Genomic DNA, 22,653 nt, shown 5'->3' with positions numbered 1-22,653 from the left:
CATAGATTACCGTAATATATATAATAATAGTGAAAAAGTTTGAAACATTGCAAGAATTACCAAAATGTGACACAGAAACATTCAATCAGCACACACTATTGGAAAAATGGTTCTGATAGACTTGCTTGATGCAGGGATGCCTTAAACCTCTAATTTTTTCTTTCTTTTTTCTTTTTAAGATGGAGTCTTGCCCTGTTGCCCAGGCTGGAGTGCAGTGGCGCAATCTTGGCTGTGTGCAACTCTGCCTCCCGGGTTCAAGCGATTCTCCTGCCTCAGCCTCCCGAGTAGCTGGGACTACAGGCACATGATGCCACGCCCAGCTACTTTTTTGTATTTTAGTAGAGACAGGGTTTCACTGTGTTGCCCAGGCTGGTCTCGAACTCCTGAGCTCAGGCAGTCAGCCTGCCTCCGCCTCCCAAAGTGCTAGGATTATAGGCATGAGCCAACGTGCCCGGCCCCTTCAATTTTTTAAAAATGCAATATCTTCACAGTACTGTAGAGTGTAATAAAATGAGTTTGCTTATACAAAATTCTGTCAAATGATTAAGATTAAATTCATGCAAATTAAAATTGGTCTACAACTAACAAAGTCCATAAAGTTCCAGCCATTGCATATACAGGAAACACTTTATAAGGATACCATCATAATGCATGGTATGAAAATAAATCTTTCTGAAGATGAACTCAGTTGTTAGACGTTGTATGCCACAGGAGAAGCCACAGTCACATTCAACAGATGGCGAAATCATAGAACTAACAACTTGAGAACTTGTAACAAAGAGACTTTTAGATATGTTTAAAAGATGTAAAACTGTAAAGAATAGAATTTGTAAGCCAGAAATGGTGAAAAAATAGAATAGATTGGATTTTATAAAGAATCTAAAAGTACATCCTCAAAGAAAAAACTCTGTAATAAGTAGATAAATTGGAAAACTATCGGTTTAAAAAAATGGTATAGAAGATAAAGTGAATCATCACTATACAAATTTGTATAGAAAATTTAAAAGATGACATGGAGGCTAGAATGAGATGCACCTGCATGGCAAGTAGGAGCTCTGAAAGGACAGAATTGATTAGGTAAGAGAGATAATATTCAAATGAATAAAAGTTGAGAATGTCTTAGATTTATAAAAACATGCAACAACAAACACCATGTCATATACTTAACTCATAATAGCAAAATAAAAAACAAGCACTAAAAGCCACCAGAGAATGGGATGATTAGAAAACAAGTAGGAGCGTGGCAGACTCAAGCCCAACCATAATAATTACACGAAATATAAATACTTTAAATACTTTAATATAGAGGCAGATGTTGTAGTGGATAAAACGCAAGACCTGACTATAGTCTGTCTAAAAGAAATGTACTGTATAAGTAAAGCCACAGTTAAAAAATATGGAAAATTATATACTATGATGCTTATTGAAAAGCTAGATGACAATATTAATACCAGACTAAATAGACTTCAGTACAAGGCATATTACCAAAGATAAAAGAAACATAATCACAAGAGAATCAATTTTTCGAGAAAGTAACACTCCAAATTTGTGTACACTCATCATCAAGCAAACATGAGCAAAACTGAAGGCAGATATAGACAAATCCACAAGTACAAATGGAGATTTTCACAGTTCTTTCTCAGTAATTAACAGAACAAGTAGAATCAGTAAAGATATAATTTGAACACTACTATCAATAACTAGACTTAATTGACATTTATAGAGTTAAATGGCAATTCCACACAATAAGAGAGAATACACATTTATGCGCATATGAAACATTTAGCAATACAGATTATTGGGCTATTCAGTCTTCATAAATTTCCAAGGACAGAAGTCATACAGATAAATTTCTCCATCCACAATGGAATTAAATTAGAAATCAACAGCAAAAAGATGTTTGGAAAATGGTATGTGTTTAGGAATTAAGTAACATTCTTCCAAATATAACACATGGGCCAAAAAACAGATCATGAGGAAAACTTTAGAAAGAACTTAATGAAAACACATATAAAAATTTGTAAGATGTAGCTACAGCAGTGCCTAGAGGTAAATTTACAGCTATAAATGCTTACATTAGAAGGGAAGAAGGGATTAAAATCATTGCTCTATACTTCCACCTTAAGAAGCTGGAAGAGCAACTTAAGCCAAATAAGTGGAAAGAAGGAAATAATAAAGATGAATCCAGAAATGAATGAAATAAAAAATAGAGAAAATAATGAAAGCAAATACTAGTACTTTTTTTTTTTTTTTTTTTACATTTTTTATTTTATCTTTTTTAAAAATTTCAGTTTTTGGGGAACAGGTGGTGTTTGGTTACATGGATAAGTTCTTTAGTGGTGATTTCTGAGATTTTCATGCTCCCATCATGCAAGCACTGTACACTGTACCCAGTGTGTAGTCTTTTATCCCTCACTCCACTCCTACCCGTCCCCTCAAATCCCCAAAGTCCATTGTATCATTCTTATGCCTTTGTGTCCTCGTAGCTTAGCTCCCACTTATAAGTGAGAATACAATGTTCAGTTTTCCATTCCTGAGTTACTTCACTTAGAATGATGATCTCCAACTCCTAGGTTGCTGCTAATGCCATTATTTTGTTTCTTTTTATGGCTGAGTAGTATTCCATGGGATATATATATATGCCACATTTTCTTTATTCACTCATTGATTGATGGGAAGTTCCATATTTTTGTAATTGCTAACTGTGCTGCTATAAACGTGTGTGCCAGAGTCTTTTTCATATAATGACTTCTTTTCCTCTGGGTAGATACCCAGGAATGGGATTGCTGGATAAAATGGTGGATCTGCTTTTAGTTCTTTTAGGAATCTCCATACTGTTTTTCATAGTGGTGTACTAGTTTACATTCCCACCAGCAGTGTAAAAGTGTTCTATTTTAACCACATCCATACTAACATCTATAATTTTTTGAGATTTTGATTAAGGCCATTCTTGCAAGAGTAAGGTGGTATCGCATTGTGATTTTGATTTGCATTTGCCTGATCATCAATGATGTTGAGCATTTTTTCATGATTTTTTGCCATTTGTATATCTTCTTTTGAGAATTGTCTAATCATGTCCCTAGCCCAGTCTTTAATAGGGTTGTTTGTTTTTTTCTTGCCGATTTGAGTTCCTTGTAGATTCAGGATATTAGTTCTTTGTTGGATGCATAGTTTGCCAGGATTTTCTCCTACTCTGTGGGTTGTCTGTTTACGCTGCTGATTGTTTCTTTTCCTGTGCAGAAGCTTTTGAGTTTAGTTAAGTTTCATCTATTTATCTTGGATTTTGTTGCATTTGCTTTTGTGTTCTTGGTCATGAAGTCTTTGCCTAAACCAATGTCTAGAATAGTTTATCCAATGTTATCTTCTTGAATTGTATGGTTTCAGGTTTTAGATTTAAGTCTTTGATCCATGTTGAGTTGAGTTTTTATAAGGTGAGAGATGAGGATCCAGTTTCATTCTTCTGCATGTGACTAGCCAGTTATCCCAGGATCATTTGTTGAATAGAGTGTTCTTTCCCCACTGTATGTTTTTGTTTGCTTTGTTGAAGATCAGTTGACTATAAGTTTTGGGCTTTATTTCTGTTCTCTATTCTGTTGCATTGGTCTGTATGCCTATTTTTATACTAGTACCATGATGTTTTGGTGACCATAGCCTTGTAGTATAGTTTGAAGTTGGGTAATGTGATGCCTCCAGATTTGTTCTTTTTGTTTGGTCTTATTTTAGCTTTATGGGCACTTTTCTGGTTTCATATGAATTTTAGGATTGTTTTTTCTAGTTCTGTGAAGAATGATGATGGTATTTTAATGGCAGTTGCATTGAAGTTGCAGATTGCTTTTGGCAATATGGTCATCTTTCCAATGTTGATTCTACCCATCCATGATCATGGGATGTGTCCATTTGTGTCATCTGTGATTTCTTTCAGCAGTGTTTTGTAGTTTGCCTTATAGAGGTCTTTCACCTCCTTGGTTAAGTATACTCCTAAGATTTTTTGTTTTGCGGCTATTTTAAAAGGGGTTGAGTTCTTGATTTGATTCTCTGCTTGGTCACTGTTGGCGTATAGCAGTGCTACTGATTTGTGTATTTGATTTTGTATCCTGAAACTAACACTGAATTCATTTATCATATCTAGGAGCTTTTTGGATGAGTCTTTAGTGTTTCCTAGGTATACGATTATATCATTGACAGACATCAACAGTTTGACTTCCTCTTTACTGATTTGGATGTGCTTTATTTCTTTCTCTTGTCTGATTGCTCTGGCTAGGACTTCCAGTACTCTGTTAAATAGAAGTGGTGAAAGTGGGCATCCTTATCTTATTCCAGTTCTCAGGGGGAATACTTTCAGCTTTTCCCAGAACTTCAGTATAATTTTGGCTGTGGATTTGTCGTAAATGGCTTTTATTACCTTAAGGTATGTCCTTTCTATGCCGATTTTGCTGAGGGTTTTAATCACAGACGGAAGCTGGATTTTTGTCAACTGCTTTTTCTGCATCTGTTGAGATTATCATGTGATTTTTGTTTTTAATTTGTTTATGTGGTGTATCACATTTATTGACTTGTGTATATTAAACCATCCTGGGATCCCTGGTATGAAACTCACTTGATCATGGTGGATTCTTATTTTGATATGCAGTTGGATTTGGTTAGTATCAGTTGTAATATCTCCCCTTTCATTTGTAATTGAGCTTAGTTGGATCTTTTCTTTTGGTTAATCTCGGTAATGGTCTGTCAATTTTGTTAATCTTTTCAAAGAACCAGCTTTTTGTTTCATTTATCTTTTGTATTTTTGTTTGTTTCAATTTCATTTAGTTCTGCTCTGATCTTGGTTATTTCTTTTTTTTTTCTGTTGCATTTGGTTTTGTTTTCTTCTTGTTTCTCTAGTTTCTTGAGGTATGACCTTAGATTGTCTATTTGTGCTCTTTGAGACTTTTTGATCTAGGCATTTAATGGTATGAACTTTCTTCTTAGTAACACTTTTGCTGTATCCCAGAGGTTTGATAGGTTGTGTCATTATTATTGTTAAGTTCAAAGAATTTTTTAGTTTCCATTTTGATTTCATCATTGACCCAAAGATCATTCAGGAGCGGATTATTTAATTTCCATGTATTTGCATGGTTTTGAGGGTTTCTTTTGGAGTCGATTTCCAATTTTATTCCACTGTGGTCGGACAGAATACTTGATATAATTTTGATTTTCTTAAACTGATTGAAACTCATTTTATGGCCTACTATATGGTCTATCTTGGAGAATGTTCCATGTACTGATGAATAGAATGTATATTCTGCAGTTGTTGGGTAGAATGTTCTGTAAATGTCCGTAAGTCCATTTGTTCTAGGGTATAGTTTAAGTCCATTGTTTCTTTGTTGACTTTCTGTCTAGTGCTGTCAGTGAAATATTGAAGTCTCCCGCCATTGTTGTGTTGCCATCCATCTCATTTCCTAGAAATTTTATAAATGGGAGCTCCAGTGTTTGTTATATACATTTAGCACTATAATATTTTCCTGTTGTACGAGTCCCTTTATCATTATATAATGTCCTTTTTTGTCTTTTTAAACTGTTGGTGCTTTAAAGTTTGTTTTTTCTGATATAAGAATAGCTACTCTTACTTGCTTTTTGTGTCCTTTTGCCTGGAATGTCTTTCCCCTTTACCTTAAGTTTATGTGAGTCTTTATGTGTTAGGTGAGTCTCTTGAAGACAGCACATACTTGGTTGGTGAATTCTTATCCATTCTGCCATTCTGTATCTTTTAAGTGGAGCATTTAGGCCGTTTAGTTCATTGTTAGTATTGAGATGTGAGGTGCAGTTACTCTATTGTGCTAACAAATACTAGATCTTATTCCTCTATCTGACTGTGTTTTTGTACCCATTAACTATCCTATCTTTATTCTCCTCTGCCCACTGCCCTTGCCAGTTGCTAGTTACCATCATTCTACTCCCTATCCAACATTCTCTGTTTTTGACACTTTGTTCCTCTGGTTTTGTAGCTTTTTGTTCATGATATTTTTGCTCTATGAGCATGTTTAAGATGATGATTGATAGACTTTGTCTACTGAGTCTGATGTCTGTTTTTCCTCGGTACAGCTTCTGTTGATTTCTGTCTTGAATGGGCCACATACTTTGTTGCTTCTCTGCACACTTTACATATATTTAAATGGACATTTAAAACATACAGTATGATATCTCTGGAGGTTAGAGATTGGTTCTCATTCTCATGTTTTTTTTTTTTTTTCATTGCTTTCTGTGGGTTGCAGTTGTTTGTTTAATGACTTCTAAACTATTTTTGTAACTTTGTTTTCTTTGTTACGAGTGGTTTCTGTCTTAGTCTATTTGTCCATCGTAACAAAATACAGTAGTCTGGTTTGGCTTCAACAAAAGACATTTATCTTCTTGTAGTTCTGAAAACTAATTGTGTGTCATAAGGGTACCAGCATGGCTAGTTTCTGGTGAGGGCTGTCTTCCTGACTTGCAGATGGCTGCTGTCTTGCTGTTTTCACCTGATGGGGTGGCGAGGGAGACAGCATTTTTTTTTTTTTTTTTTTAATTATTTAGTTTTCCTTTCTAGTCTTCCAAGCTTGAAACAAGTACTTTGGTATCTCTTCTTACAAGGGCATTAGTCTTTTTATTAAATAACTTTTTATTTTTATGAACTTAGGAGTACAAGTGCAGTTGAGTTACATGGACATAATGTAAGGGCACTAATCCTATCATGAAGGTTCCACCTTCATAACCTCATCTAATCCTAGTTACCTCTCAAAGACCTCATCTCTTAATACCATCATGGTGGATTTTAGGATGTCACCATAGGAGGATACAGATATTCAATCCATAGCAGTCTCTTGTTTTATCTGTGGTCTACTAGTGTTTTGTTTTTCAACTTTTGTTTCAGATTCAGGGGGTACAGATAGAAGTTTATTACTTGGGTATATTGTGTGATGCTTGAGGTATGAAATGATTTTGTCACTCAGGTACTCAATATAGTACCGAATAGTCAACCCTTGCCTCTCTCCCCGTTCTAGTAGTGCAGTTTTATTGTTACCATGTTGCCGTCCATGAGTACCTGATGTTTAGCTCTCACTTGTAAGTGAGAAAATGTGGTGTGTGGTTTTTTCTTTCTGCATTAATTTGCTTAGGATTGTGGCTTCCAGCTTAATCCATGTTGCTGCAAAGGACATAATGTAGTTCTCTTGATGGCTGCATAGTATTCCACAGTGTATACATGGCACATTTTCTTTATCCAGTTCACTGTTGATGGGCACATGGGTTGATTCCATGTCTTTGCTATTGTGAATAGTGCTGCAATTAACATATGACTGCATTTATCTTTTTGGTACAATGATTTTTTTTTTTAATATATACACAGGGATTGCTGATTTAAATGCTGTTTTAAATTGTTTGAGAAATTTACAAACTGCTTTTGTAGTGACTGAACTAAGTTGTATTCCCACCCACAGTTATAAATATTCGCTTTATATCTGCAGCCTCACCAGCATTTGTTTTTAAAAATATATATTTTAATAATAGTCACTTTGACTTGTGTGAGATGGTATGTTATTGTAGTTTTGGTTTGCATTTCTCAGTGATTGTTGATGTGGAACATTTTTTCATGTTTGTTGGCCATGTGTACGTCTTCTTTTGAGAAGTGTTTGTTCGTGGCCTTTTCCCACTTTTTAATGGGGTTACTTGTTTTTTGCTTGTTGATTTGTTTAAGTTGCTTATAGATTCTGGATATTACATCTTTGTCAGATGTGTAGTTTGTGAATATTTTTTCCCATTCTGTAGGTTGTCTGTTTACCCTGTTGATAGTTTCTTTTGCTGTGCATAAGCTCTTTAGTTTAATTAGGTCTAACTTGTCAATTTTGGTTTTTGTTATAGTGGATTTTGAGAACTTAGTAGTAAATTCTTTGCCAGGATTGATGTCCAGAATGGCATTTCTTAGGTTTTCTTCTAGATTCTTATAGTTTGAGGTCTTATATTTAAATCTTAAAACCATCCTGAGTTATTTTTTTTAAATGGTGAAAACTAGGGGTCTAGTGTCATTCTTCTGCACATGGGTAACCAGCTATTCCAGCACTGTTTGTTTATTCAATAGGCAGTACTTTCTGTAGAGGACTACGTGCTCGCAAATGAGACGTTCCCGATAAGTCCTGCTCTTGCAAACGAAGCAGGGCATTCCCGATAAGTCCTGCTCTTGCAAACGAAGCAGGGCGTTCCTTCCCTGCAAACAGGGAGGACACAGAAGCCAGCTGCAAACAGCAGACCCTGGGGGCTTGTTTATGTGTAAACATCTTGAAAATCCAGAAAGTCAGGGAAAGGTCAGAAAAACAACAATGTGTCTTGTGACTTGGTAACATTCCACAAACGACTGTATAAAATAAAGCACAGTGCGCCATTCGGGGCGGCTGCCATGTTTCTCTTGTCTTGTGTTGTCTTGTGTGTTCATTCCTTTGTTTAGGAAACACGTGGACCCCAACATCTGGTGCAGCGAGCAGGGTCCGTGGCTCCACGAGAGCAAGGAACCAGAGGGGGAACACCCCCGGCAGATAAATAAATGAAGGGGGACCCACGGGAAAATTATGAGGAATTCCCACCTCTCTGGCTTCTGAATATTTGCGGTTACTCCAGGGACTGTTGATGTCTATAGGAGTAGAAATAAAAGAAAAGACTTGGAAGCGATTGTTTGCCCATGTTGAACAACATTGTTATTGGTTTCAATATCAAACCAAAGTGCAGTTAAATCGAAAGGAATGGTTACAAGTGGTTAAAGTCCTGCGTCGAGCTCATCAGCGAGGGCAAACGATGCCTCTGACTTTGTGGACTTTGTGTAGTTCCATTACTCAGGCATTAGAGTTATTTGAAACTGACTCAGCGTGGCGATACTGCCACAGGAGGTGAGACATCTGAAGCTTTAGAGAGGAATGATCCTAGAGAGGACCATATTTACGCCCCGGTTGCTGAGGACAAGGAATTGGAAGAAGAGTTAATGCCTCCTTCATCTGAAGGAAATTCTGATTTGCAGCGTATTTTAGAGATGTTACAAGAGTTGTTAAAATTGCAAGGTGCCGCTGCTCCTGTTTCTCCTATCTCTCCGCCACGAGCCTTCCCTGTTAAAAAGATTTCCCTTTGCCTCCACCTCCAACCTCTTTGCCTATGTCAGGTCAGGTTTTCTCTGTGCCTTTTCCTTCTGTAGGAGAAAAGAAGGAATTGAAGGAAAAGGATGATTTTGAGGAATTAGATCTATTCCCAATAACACGGGCTGCTTTCGGCCCCAATGCTCAGTTCCCAAACGGTGGCCAGAATGGGACTTTTACAGCCCTACAATTTAAATTTTTGAAAGAAATGAAAGCAGCAACAAAAATTATTAAGACCTTTAAAGGCCAGTGGAGCTAATTTAGGTGAGTATATTCAGGCTTGTGCAGGCGTTGGGGGAGCTATTTACAATGCTCAATTGTTTGCTGGGGCACTTTCTAAGGCTTTAAAACGCAACTCTAAACAAGGTATATGCTATCAATGTGGGAAACCTGGTCATTTTAAAAAGGAATGCCAGAAAAAAATTAGGCTCTTCTGCTCTAAAAGAAAAAAGGTTACCATCTGATATGTGTAAATGATGTGGCAAGGGTTGACATTGGACCAATGAATGCCATTCAAAAACTGATAGGAGATATAGGGGGGCGGAGCAAGATGGCCGAATAGGAACAGCTCCAGTCTCCAGCTCCCAGCGCGAGTGACACAGAAGACAGGTGATTTCTGCATTTTCAACTGAGGTACTGGATTCATCTCACTAGGGAGTGCCAGACAATCGGTGCTGGTCAGCTGCTGCAGCCCGACCAGCGAGAGCTGAAGCAGGGCGAGGCATCGCCTCAACTGGGAAGCGCAAGGGGAAAGGGAATCCCTTTTCCTAGCCAAGGGAACTGAGACACACAACACCTGGAAAATCGGGTAACTCCCACCCCAATACTGCGCTGTACCAAGGGTCTTAGCAAACGGGCACACTAAGAGATTATATCCCACACCTGGCCGGGAAGGTCCCACGCCCGCCCACGGAGCCTCCCTCATTGCTAGCACAGCAGTCTGCGATCTAACTGCAAGGCAGCAGCGAGGCTGGGGGAGGGGCGCCCGCCATTGCTGAGGCTTAAGTAGGTAAACAAAGCCACTGGGAAGCTCGAACTGGGTGGAGCTCATAGCAGCTCAAGGAGCCCTGCCTGTCTCTGTAGACTCCACCTCTGGGGACAGAGCACAGCTAAAAAAAAAACAACAAAAAGGCAGCAGAACCTCTGCAGACGCAAATGACTCTTTCTGACAGCTTTGAAGAGAGCAGTGGATCTCCCAACACGGAGGTTGAGATCTGAGAACGGACAGACTGCCTGCTCAAGTGGGTCCCTGACCCCTGAGTAGCCTAACTGGGAGACATCCTCCACTAGGGGCTGACCGACACTCCACACCTCACACTGTGGAGTACACCACTGAGAGGAAGCTTCCAAAGCAAGAATCAGACAGGTACACTTGCTGTTCAGCAGTATTCTATCTTCTGCAGCCTCTGCTGCTGATACCCAGGCAAACAGGGTCTGGAGTGGACCTCAAGCAATCTCCAACAGACCTACAGCTGAGGTTCTGACTGTTAGAAGGAAAACTATCAAACAGGAAGGACACCCACACCAAAACGCCATCAGTACGTCACCATCATCAACGACCAGAGGCAGATAAAACCACAAAGATGGGGAAAAAGCAAGGCAGAAAAGCTGGGAATTCAAAAAATAAGAGCGCATCTCCCCCTGCAAAGGAGCGCAGCTCATCGCCAGCAACGGATCAAAGCTGGACGGAGAATGACTTTGACGAGATGAGAGAAGAAGGCTTCAGTCCATCAAACTTCTCAGAGCTAAAGGAGGAATTACGTACCCAGCGCAAAGAAGCTAAAAATCTTGAAAAACGAGTGGAAGAATTGATAACCAGAATAATTAATGCAGAGAAGGCCATAAACGAACTGACAGAGATGAAAACCATGACACGAGAAATACGTGACAAATGCACAAGCTTCAGTAACCGACTCGATCGACTGGAAGAAAGAGTATCAGTGATTGAGGATCAAATGAATGAAATGAAGCAAGAAGAGAAGTCAAAATTAATGTGCAAAAATCACAAGCATTCTTATACACCAGTAACAGACAAGCAGAGAGCCAAATCAGGAATGAACTTCCATTCACAATTGCTTCAAAGAGAATAAAATACCTAGGAATCCAACTTACAAGGGATGTCAAGGACCTCTTCAAGGAGAACTACAAACCACTGCTCAGTGAAATCAAAGAGGACACAAACAAATGGAAGAACATACCATGCTCATGGATAGGAAGAATCAATATCGTGAAAATGGCCATACTGCCCAAGGTTATTTATAGATTCAATGCCATCCCCATCAAGCTACCAATGAGTTTCTTCACAGAATTGGAAAAAACTGCTTTAAAGTTCATATGGAACCAAAAAAGAGCCCGCATTGCCAAGGCAATCCTAAGTCAAAAGGACAAAGCTGGAGGCATCTCGCTACCTGACTTCAAACTATACTACAAGGCTACAGTAACCAAAACAGCATGGTACTGGTACCAAAACAGAGCTATAGACCAATGGAACAGAACAGAGTCCTCAGAAATAATACCACACATCTAGAGCCATCTGATCTTTGACAAACCTGAGAGAAACAAGAAATGGGGAAAGGATTCCCTATTTAATAAATGGTGCTGGGAAAATTGGATAGCCATAAGTAGAAAGCTGAAACTGGATCCTTTCCTTACTCCTTATACGAAGATTAATTCAAGGTGGATTAGAGACTTAAATGTTAGACCCAATACCATAAAAACCCTAGAAGAAAACCTAGGTAATACCATTTAGGACATAGACATGGGCAAGGACTTCATGTCTAAAACACAAAAAGCAATGGCAACAAAAGCCAAAATTGACAAATGGGATCTAATTCAACTAAAGAGCTTCTGCACAGCCAAAGAAACTACCACCAAAGTGAACAGGCAACCTACAGAATGGGAGAAAATTTTTGCAATCTACTCATCTGACAAAGGGCTAATATCCAGAATCTACAAAGAACTCAAACAAATATACAAGAAAAAAACAAACAACCCCATCAAAAAGTGGGCAAAGGATATGAACAGACATTTCTCAAAAGAAGACATTCATACAGCCAACAGACACTTGAAAAAATGCTCATGATCACTGGCCATCAGAGAAATGCAAATCAAAACCACAATGAGATACCATCTCACACCAGTTAGAATGGCAATCATTAAAAAGTCAGGAAACAACAGTTGTTGGAGAGGATGTGGAGAAATAGGAACACTTTTACACTGTTGGTGGGATTGTAAACTAGTTCAACCATTATGGAAAACAGTATGGCAGTTCCTCAAGGATCTAGAACTAGATGTAGCATATGACCCAGCCATCCCACTACTGGGTATATACCCAAAGGATTATAAATTATTCTACTACAAAGACACATGCACACGTATGTTCATTGCAGCACTATTCACAATAGCAAAGACTTGGAATCAACCCAAATGTCCATCTGTGACAGACTGGATTGAGAAAATGTGCCACATATACACCATGGAATACTATGCAGCCATAAAAAAGGATGAGTTTGCGTCCTTTGTAGGGACATGGATGCAGCTGGAAACCATCATTCTTAGCAACCTATCACAAGAAGAAAAAACCAAACACTGCATGTTCTCACTCATAGGTGGGAACTGAACAATGAGATCACTTGGACTCGGGAAGGGGAACATCACACACTGGGGCCTATCATGGGGAGGGGGGAGGGGGGAGGGATTGCATTGGGAGTTATACATGATATAAATGATGAATTGATGGGTGCTGACGAGTTGATGGGTGCAGCACACCAACATGGCACAAGTATACATATGTAACAAACCTGCACGTTATGCACATGTACCCTAGAACTTAAAGTATAATAAAAAAAAAAAAGAAAAAAGAAAAAAAATTAAAAAAACAAAAACAAAAAGAAAAAGTAAGAGCGCAACTCCTCCTGCAAAGGAACGCAGCTTATCGCCAGCAACGGATCAAAGCTGGACAGAGAATGACTTTGACGAGATGAGAGAAGAAGGCTTCAGTCCATCAAACTTCTCAGAGCTAAAGGAGGAATTACGTACCCAGCGGAAAGAAACTAAAAATCTTGAAAAAAGAGTGGAAGAATTGATAACCAGAATAATTAATGCAGAGAAGGCCATAAATGAACTGACAGAGATGAAAACCATGACACAAGAAATACGTGACAAATGCACAAGCTTCAGTAACAGACTCGATCAACTGGAAGAAAGAGTATCCGCGATTGAGGATCAAATGAATGAAATGAAGCAAGAAGAGAAATCTAAAGAAAAAAGAAGACAAAGAAATGAACAAAGCCTGCAAGAAGTATGGGATTATGTAAAAAGACCACATCTACGTCTGATTGGAGTGCCTGAAAGTGAGAGGGAAAATGGAACCAAGTTGGAAAACACTCTTCAGGATATCATCCAGGAGAACATCCCCAACCTAGTAGGGCAGGCCAACATTCAAATTCAGGAAATACAGAGAACGCCACAAAGATACTCCTCCAGAAGAGCAACTCCAAGACACATAATTGCCGGATTCACCAAAGTTGAAATGAAGGAAAAAATCTTAAGGGCAGCCAGAGAGAAAGGTCGGGTTACCCACAAAGGGAAGCCCATCAGACTAACAGCAGATCTCTCGGCAGAAACTCTACAAGCCAGAAGAGAGTGGGGGCCAGTATTCAACATTCTTAAAGAAAAGAATTTTAAACCCAGAATTTCATATCCAGCTAAACTAAGTTTCATAAGTGAAGGAGAAATAAAATCCTTTACAGATAAGCAAATGCTTAGAGATTTTGTCACCACCAGGCCTGCCTTACAAGAGACCCTGAAGGAAGCCCTAAACATGGAAAGGAACAACCAGTACCAGCCATTGCAAAAACATGCCAAAATATAAAGACCATTGAGGGTAGGAAGAAACTGCATCAACTAACGAGCAAAATAACCAGTTAATATCATAATGGCAGGATCAAGTTCACACATAACAATATTAACCTTAAATGTAAATGGACTAAATGCTCCAATTAAAAGACACAGACTGGCAAACTGGATAAAGAGTCAGGACCCATCAGTCTGCTGTATTCCGGAGACCCATCTCACATGCAGAGACATACATAGGGTCAGAATAAAGGGATGGAGGAAGATCTACCAAGCAAATGGAGAACAAAAAAAAAGCAGGGGTTGCAATCCTAGTCTCTGATAAAACACACTTTAAACCATCAAAGATCAAAAGAGACAAAGAAGGCCATTACATAATGGTAAAGGGATCTATTCAACAGAAAGAGCTAACGATCCTAAATATATATGCACCCAATACAGGAGCACCCAGATTCATAAAGCAAGTCCTTAGAGACTTACAAAGAGACACAGACTCGCATGCAATAACAATGGAAGACGTCAACACCCCACTGTCAACATTAGACAGATCAATGAGACAGAAAGTTAACAAGGATATCCAGGAATTGAACTCATCTCTGCAGCAAGCAGACCTAATAAGACATCTACAGAACTCTCCACCTCAAATCGACAGAATATACATTCTTCTCAGCACCACACCACACTTATTCCAAAATTGACCACATAATTGGAAGTAAAGCACTCCTCAGCAAATGTACAAGAACAGAAATTATAACAAACTGTCTCTCAGACCACAGTGCAATCAAACTAGAACTCAGGACTAAGAAACTCAATCAAAACCGCTCAACTACATAGAAACTGAATTACCTGCTCCTGAATGACTACTGGGTATTTAACGAAATGAAGGCAGAAATAAAGATGTTCTTTGAAACCAATGAGAACAAAGATACAACATACCAGAATCTCTGGGACACATTTAAAGCAGTGTGTAGAGGGAAATTTATAGCACTAAATGCTGACAAGAGAAAGCTGGAAAGATCTAAAATGGACACTCTAACATCTCAATTAAAAGAACTAGAGAAGCAAGAGCAAACACATTCAAAAGCTAGCAGAAGGCAAGAAATAACTAAGATCAGAGCAGAACTGAAGGAGATAGAGACAAAAAAGACACTCAAAAAAATCAATGAATCCAGGAGTTGGTTTTTTGAAAAGATCAACAAAATTGATAGACCGCTTGCAAGACTAATAAAGAAGAAAAGAGAGAAGAATCAAATAGACGGAATAAAAAATGATAAAGGGGATATCACCACTGACCCCACAGAAATACAAACTACCATCAGAGAATACTATAAACACCTCTATGCAAATCAACTAGAAAATCTAGAAGAAATGGAGAATTTCCTGGACACTTACACCCTCCTAAGACTAAACCAGGAAGAAGCTGAATCCCTGAATTGACCAATAGCAGGCTCTGAAATTGAGGCAACAATTAATAGCCTGCCCACCAAAAAAAGTCCAGGACCAGATGGATTCACAGTCGAATTCTACCAGAGGTACAAGGAGGAGCTGGTACCATTCCTTCTGAAACTATTCCAATCAATAGAAAAAGAGGGAATCCTCCCTAACTCATTTTATGAGGCCAACATCATGTTGTTACCAAAGCCTGGCAGAGACACAACAAAAAAAGAGAATTTTAGACCAATATCTCTGATGAACATCGATTCAAAAATCCTCAATAAAATACTGGCAAACCGGATCCAGCAGCACATCAAAAAGCTTATCCACCATAATCAAGTGGGCTTCATCCCTGGGATGCAAGGCTAGTTCAACATACGCAAATCAATAAACGTAATCCAGCATATAAACAGAACCAAAGACAAGAACCACATGATTATCTCAATAGATGCAGAAAAGGCCTTTGACAAAATTCAACAGCCCTTCATGCTAAAAACACTCAATAAATCCAGTATTAATAGAACATATCTCAAAATAATAAGAGCTATTTATGACAAACCCACAGCCAATGTCATACTGAATGTGCAAAAACTGGAAAAATCCCTTAGAAAACTGGCAAAAGACAGGGATGCCCTCTCTCACCACTCCTATTCAATATAGTATTGGAAGTTCTGGCCAGGGCAATCAGGCAAGAGAAAGAAATCAAGGGTATTCAGTTAGGAAAAGAAGAAGTCAAATTGTCCCTGTTTGCAGATGACATGATTGTATATTTAGAAAACCCCATCGTCTCAGCCCAAAATCTCCTTAAGCTGATAAGAAATTTCAGCAGTCTCAGGATACAAAATTAATGTGCAAAAATCACAAGCATTCTTATACACCAGTAACAGACAAACAGAAAGCCAAATCATGAATGAACTTCCATTCACAATTGCTTCAAAGGGAATAAAATACCTAGGAATCCATCTTACAAGGGATGTAAAGGACCTCTTCAAGGAGAACTGTAAACCACTGCTCAATGAAATAAAAGAGGACACAAATAAATGGAAGTGCATACCATGCTCATGGATAGGAAGAATCAATATCGTGAAAATGGCCATACTGCCCAAGGTAATTTATAGATTCAATGCCATTGCCATCAAGCTACCAATGAGTTTTTTCACAGAATTGGAAAAAACTGCTTTAAAGTTCATATGGAAATGAAAAAGACTCCGCATTGCCGAGATAATCCTAAGTCAAAAGAACAAAGCTGGAGACATCACACTACCTGACTTTAAACTATACTACAAGGCTACAGTAACCAAAACAGCATGGTACTGGTACCAAAACAGAGATATAAACCAATGGAATAGAACAGAGCCCTCCGAAATAATACCACACATCTACAGCCATCTGGTCTTTGACAAACCTGAGAGAAATAAGAAATGGGGAAAGGATTCCCTATTTAATAAATGGTGCTGGGAAAATTGGCTAGACATAAGTAGAAAGCTGAAACTGGATCCTTTCCTTACTCCTTATACGAAAATTAATTCAAGATCGATTAGAGACTTAAATATTAGACCTAATACCATAAAAACCCTAGAAGAAAACCTAGGTAATACCATTTAGGACATAGACATGGGCAAGGACTTCATGTCTAAAACACAAAAAGCAACGGCAACAAAAGCCAAAATTGACAAATGGGATCTCATTAAACTAAAGAGCTTCTGCACAGCAAAAGAAACTACCATCAGAGTGAACAGGCCACCTACAGAATGGGAGAAAATTTTTGCAATCTACTCATCTGACAAAGGGCTAATATCTGGAACCTACAGAGAACTCAAATTTACAAGAAAAAAACAACCCCATCAAAAAGTGGGGAAAGGATATGAACAGACATTTCTCAAAAGAAGATATTCATACAGCCAACAGACGTATGAAAAAATGCTCATGATCACTGGCCATCAGAGAAATGCAAATCAAAACCACAATGAGATACCATCTCACACCAGTTAGAATGGCAATCATTAAAAAAGTCAGGAAACAACAGGTGTTGGAGAGGATGTGTAGGAATAGGGACCCTTTTACACTGTTGGTGGGATTGTAAACTAGTTCAACCATTATGGAAAACAGTATGGCGATTCCTCAAGGATCTAGAACTAGAAGTACCATATGACCCAGCCATCCCATTACTGGATGTATACCCAAAGGATTATAAATCATGCTGCTATAAAGTCACATGCACACGTATGTTTATTGCGGCACTATTCACAATAGCAAAGACTTGGAATCAACCCAAATGTCCATCTGTGACAGACTGGATTAAGAAAATGTGGCCCATATACACCATGGAATACTGGGCAGTCATATAAAAGGATGAGTTTGTGTCCTTTGTAGGGACATGGATGCAGCTGGAAACCATCATTCTTAGCAAACTATCACAAGAAGGGAAAACCAAACACTGCATGTTCTCACTCATAGGTGGGAACTGAACAATGAGATCACTTGGACTCTGGAAGGGGAACATCACACACTGGGGCCTATCATAGGGAGGGAGGAGGTATTGCATTGGGAGTTATACCTGATGTAAATGACGAGTTGATGGGTGCTGACGAGTTGATGGGTGCAGTGCAGCACACCAACATGGCATAAGTATACATATGTAACAAACCTGCATGTTATGCACATGTACCCTAGAACTTAAAGTATAATAATAATAATAAAAACAAAAATAAAAACAAAAACTGATAAATAGTGGAAATTTATTGTCACCCCTCCTGGGTAATGGGAACCGGGGCCCACAGGCTTGGGGCCCCAACGATTACAATGCAGGCCTATCACAATACCCCATGAGCGATGGCTTACAACATCAAGGAATGACTTCGAGTCATCCTTAAGCGTATCACCCCATACCCCTGTTTCCCAGCTTTATGCTGCAACTATGCAGAGTGCTGCTGCTGACTTAGCTATTACTCAACCTTATACTCTGTCTCCTAATGGAGGAATATGTAAGTTGGCTATTGGAGTATGTGGTCCTTTGCCAAAGGGACATGTAGGACTTTTACTAGGTCGAAGCAGCAGCACTATGCGGGGGTTAATGGTGGTCAAAGGAATTATTGATCCTGATTTTACTGATGAAATCCTTATTATGGTACAAGTCTCACAATTTATGCGCCTAGAGGCAGGATAACGTATTGCACAATTGCTTTTATTGCCTTTTTTTCATTTCCTCTCTAGAGATGTGTCTTGTCAAGGAGGTTTCGGTAGTACTGGGAAAACTGTTTTCTGGGAAACTTTAGTTTCTGATCAAAAACCTTTATGTTCATTGCAAATTAATAGGATACTTTTTGAGGGATTAGTCAACACAGGAGCAGATGTATCTATTATATGTTTGGCTCAATGGCCTGATCATTGGAAAAAGAAACAAGTATCAGTTACTCTATCCGGCCTAGGTACTGCTTCTATAGTCTACCAAAGTGTGGAGCCCCTGAGCTGTGTAAGACCTGAAGGACAACAAGGAAAAGTGTTGTTTTATATTGTTCCCATTAATATTCACCTTTGGGGCCGTGATCTTTTACAACAATTTGGTGCCTTTTTAGGCATTCCTCATATTTCTTCAGCTGCCAAAAATATGATGTTCAAAATGGGCTACAGTCCTTTAAACTCTTAGCCACTGTCCACAAGCCTCAAGCTTTACATTTGAAGTGGAAAATACAACTCCTGTTTAGGTGGAACAGTGGCCATTATCTAAAGAAAAACTTAAGGCTTTAAAGAATTTAGTTAAGGAACAATTGGCCGAGGGGCATATTGAACCAAGTACTTCTGCATGGAATTCCCCTGTGTTTGTCATTAAAAAGAAAAATGGAAAATGGCACTTATTAACTAACCTTAGAGCTGTAAATGCTTGTATTCAACCTATGGGGACTTTACAACCTGGGCTTCCTAATCCAGCTCTTATCATCCCTACTTACAAATTGCGACATCTATTTGCTACCTTGGAAGGAGATTCAGATTTAAATAGTTCATATCAATTTGGGGTTGAAGGGTTACCTATTTGTCTTGGGGGTAGTCCACATTGTCTGCATCTTTCTCATGAGGCTTGGTCTGTTCGCTATAGCCATAGTCATGGCTCTGCCTTTACTATGATTATTGTGGCTCAAAGTTTTAAGTATAATCATACTGCAGTACTTAATGAAACTTTGTCAACTACATTATCTTTATGCCCCATCCCTAATGTGTCCGGAGGTGTTTCCCAACTAGAGTGGACTAGATGTAGAGGTAGTGGGCCACGATTGTTGTTAGAAGTAAAAGGGAAGAGTTGTAAATACCTTGTTACAGATTGGAGTGTACATGGAGATTTTCAGACTAAATTCAGCCATGTCAACCTGCGTTGGCATAAAGGTAATCACAGCATTTCTGCAGATGGCAATGAAACCATTATTTGGCATTATGATGGTCTATCACCCCCTATGCCACATTTGGCTAATACCTCACAAATACAAAGTCATATTTGGAAGTTGCTAGCTGCTGGTAAACCAATGTTCACTTTCATGGGAAACGTGTCCTTAAATCTTACTAATATTGCTAACCCTTTCCATATATCTTTGCATCGAAATAGTTCTAGATATGTTATTGCATGTGTAAGAAAGCCTTACTTGTTGTTGACAGGAATTTTTAAATGGGATAATTATACAGGGATTGTTAACTATACAAACAATTGTACATTCTTAAGTTGTATAAGTAGTACTTGGTGGAATAATAATTGGAATGAGTCTCATTCCGATTTATATATACTAAGAGCCAGAAAAGAAACCTGGCTACCTGTAAACTTAACACGTACTTGGAGTGAATCTGCCGGTGTTATTCAAATTTACAAGGTTATGCAAGATCTTGTCCACCGCAGTCGGAGGATGGTTGGAATCATCGTGACTGCGGTGATAGGACTTGTAGCAATTACTTCCACCGCCGCTGTTGCTGGATTAGCTCTACAGCAGAGTATATAAAATGCAGAATTTGTGCAACCATGGCATGAACAATCACATTTGTTGTGGCAGCAGCAACGAGGCATAGATGCTCATTTGACTGAACGAGTGGATAATCTGGAGCAAGTGGTTTCTTGGTTGGGAGACCAGCTAACAGTGTTGAATACCCGAGCTTTGTTGAAGTGTCATTGGAATACTACCCAATTTTGTATTACTCCTGTTCCTTTTAAGAGCGCTGTACATAATTGGACTGAGATGAAGAGACTTTTAATTGGTCATAATAATCTTTCCCTAGAAATACAAGAATTAGCACAGAATATTTTTGAAACTTTTCACAATCAGTTACCATTGCTGACTGGTGCCGATTTGTTGACTGGTATTGCACAAAGTTTGATGTCTTTGAACCCTACGAGCCCTGTAAAAACTTTGCTGACCTCTGTTTCTAGTAATGTATTGATTGTTGTTCTTGCCTTTGTCATTTTCACAGTCTGCTGGAGACGGTGTCAAAGGGCAAACACCGAATTCCAGCGAGCCCAACATGTAATGATGGTTTTGAAAGAAATTCAAACTTGTAAATAAAGAAAGGGGAAATGTAGAGGACTACGTGCTCGCAAACGAGATGTCCCGATAAGTCCTGCTCTTGCAAACGAAGCAGGGCGTTCCTTCCCTGCAAACAGGGAGGACAAAGGAGCCAGCTGCAAACAGCAGACCCTGGGGGCTTGTTTATGTGTAAACATCTTGAAAATCCAGAAAGTCAGGGAAAGGTCAGAAAAACAACAATGTGTCTTGTGACTTGGCAACATTCCACAAATGACTGTAGAAAATAAAGCAGAGCATGCCATTCGGGATGGCCTCCATGTTTGTCTTGTTTTGTCTTGTGTGTTCATTCCTTTGTTTAGAAAACACGCGGACCCCAACAACTTTCCTCATTGCTTATTTTTGTAGACTTTGTTGATGATCAAATGGCTGTAGTTGTGTGAGCAGCTTTATTTCTGGCTTCTCTGTTCTGTTCCCTGAGTGTGTATGTCTGTTTTTGTATCGATTCCATGCTGTTTTGATTATTGTATCCTTACAGTATAGTTTGAAGCTGGGTAATGTGATGCCTCCACCTTTCTTTTTGCTTAGGATTACTTTGACTATCGGGCTCTTTTTTGGTTCCGTATGAATTTTAGAATAGTTTTTTCTAGTTTTGTGACAAACAACATTGGTAGTTTGATAGGAATAACATTGAATTTCTGAATTGCATTGTACAGTGTGGCCATTTTAATGATATTGATTCTTCCAACCTGTGAGCATGGAATGTTTTTTATTTGTGTTGTCTCTGATTTCTTTTAGCAGTGTTTTGTCGTTTTTCTTGTAGAGATCTTTCATCTCCTTGGTTAACCATATTCCTAGGTATTTCATTTTCTTTGTGGCTATTGTAAATGGGATTGTGTCCTTGATTTGGCTTTCAGCTGAAATGTTATTGGTGTGTAGAAACGCTACTCATTTTTGTACATGAATTTTTGTGTCTTGAAGCTTTACTAAAGTTGTTTATCAGTTCCAGGATCCTTTTTGTAGTCTTTAGGGTTTTCTAGGTATAGAATCATATTATTTGTGAAGAGAGATATTTGACTTCTTCTTTTCCTATTTAGATGCCTTTTATTTCTTTCTCTTGGTTGATTGCTCTGGGCAACACTTCTAGTACTATGTTGAATAGAAGTGGTGAGAGTGGACATCCTTGCCTTGTTTCAGTTCTCAAGAGGAATGCTTCCAGTTTTTGTCCATTCAATATGTTAGGTGTGAATTAGGCTCTTATTGTTTTGTGATACATTCCTTTGATGCCTACTTTCTTGAGGGTTTTCATTGTAAAGGGATGTTGGGTTTTATTGAAAGCTTTTTCTGTGTCTATTGAGATGATTGTATGGTTTTTGCTTTTAATTATGTTTATGTGGTGCATCATATGTCAAACCACCTTTGTATCCCAAGAATGAAATATACTTAATTGTGGTTAATTAACTTTTTGATGTGCTGTTGGATTGGTTTGGTGGCCTGAGAATAAAATGCCTACACTGCCACGAGCTGGGTCACCAGAGAATGGCTGACTTTATTAATGTGCCCATCTTAAAAATGGCATCCTGATAGTTAATATTTGCTTAGTCTGGTCACAAGTATGTCCTCGTATATTTTTTTCAAGAACTGCACCAGAAATATAATTTCATATATGTAGTTAATTTTTTTTAGTGTTTATGTTAAAAGGGTAAAAGGAAATGTGTGAAATTTATTTTAACATTTTTATTTAA

The 22,653-nt window shown here is 38.6% G+C and overlaps 1 protein-coding gene across 1 annotated transcript in view; it reads left to right on the top strand.

The window, feature by feature from the left end:
• FAF1 (Fas associated factor 1) overlaps positions 1-22,653 on the top strand; it is a 522,933-nt gene that overhangs the window by 91,026 nt on the left and 409,254 nt on the right. The window lies entirely within an intron of this gene.

Source organism: Rhinopithecus roxellana, chromosome 12, assembly GCF_007565055.1.
Source record: "Rhinopithecus roxellana isolate Shanxi Qingling chromosome 12, ASM756505v1, whole genome shotgun sequence".
In the NCBI taxonomy this organism is placed as follows: Eukaryota; Metazoa; Chordata; class Mammalia; order Primates; family Cercopithecidae; genus Rhinopithecus; species Rhinopithecus roxellana.
This window is presented reverse-complemented; position numbering and strand designations above follow the sequence as displayed.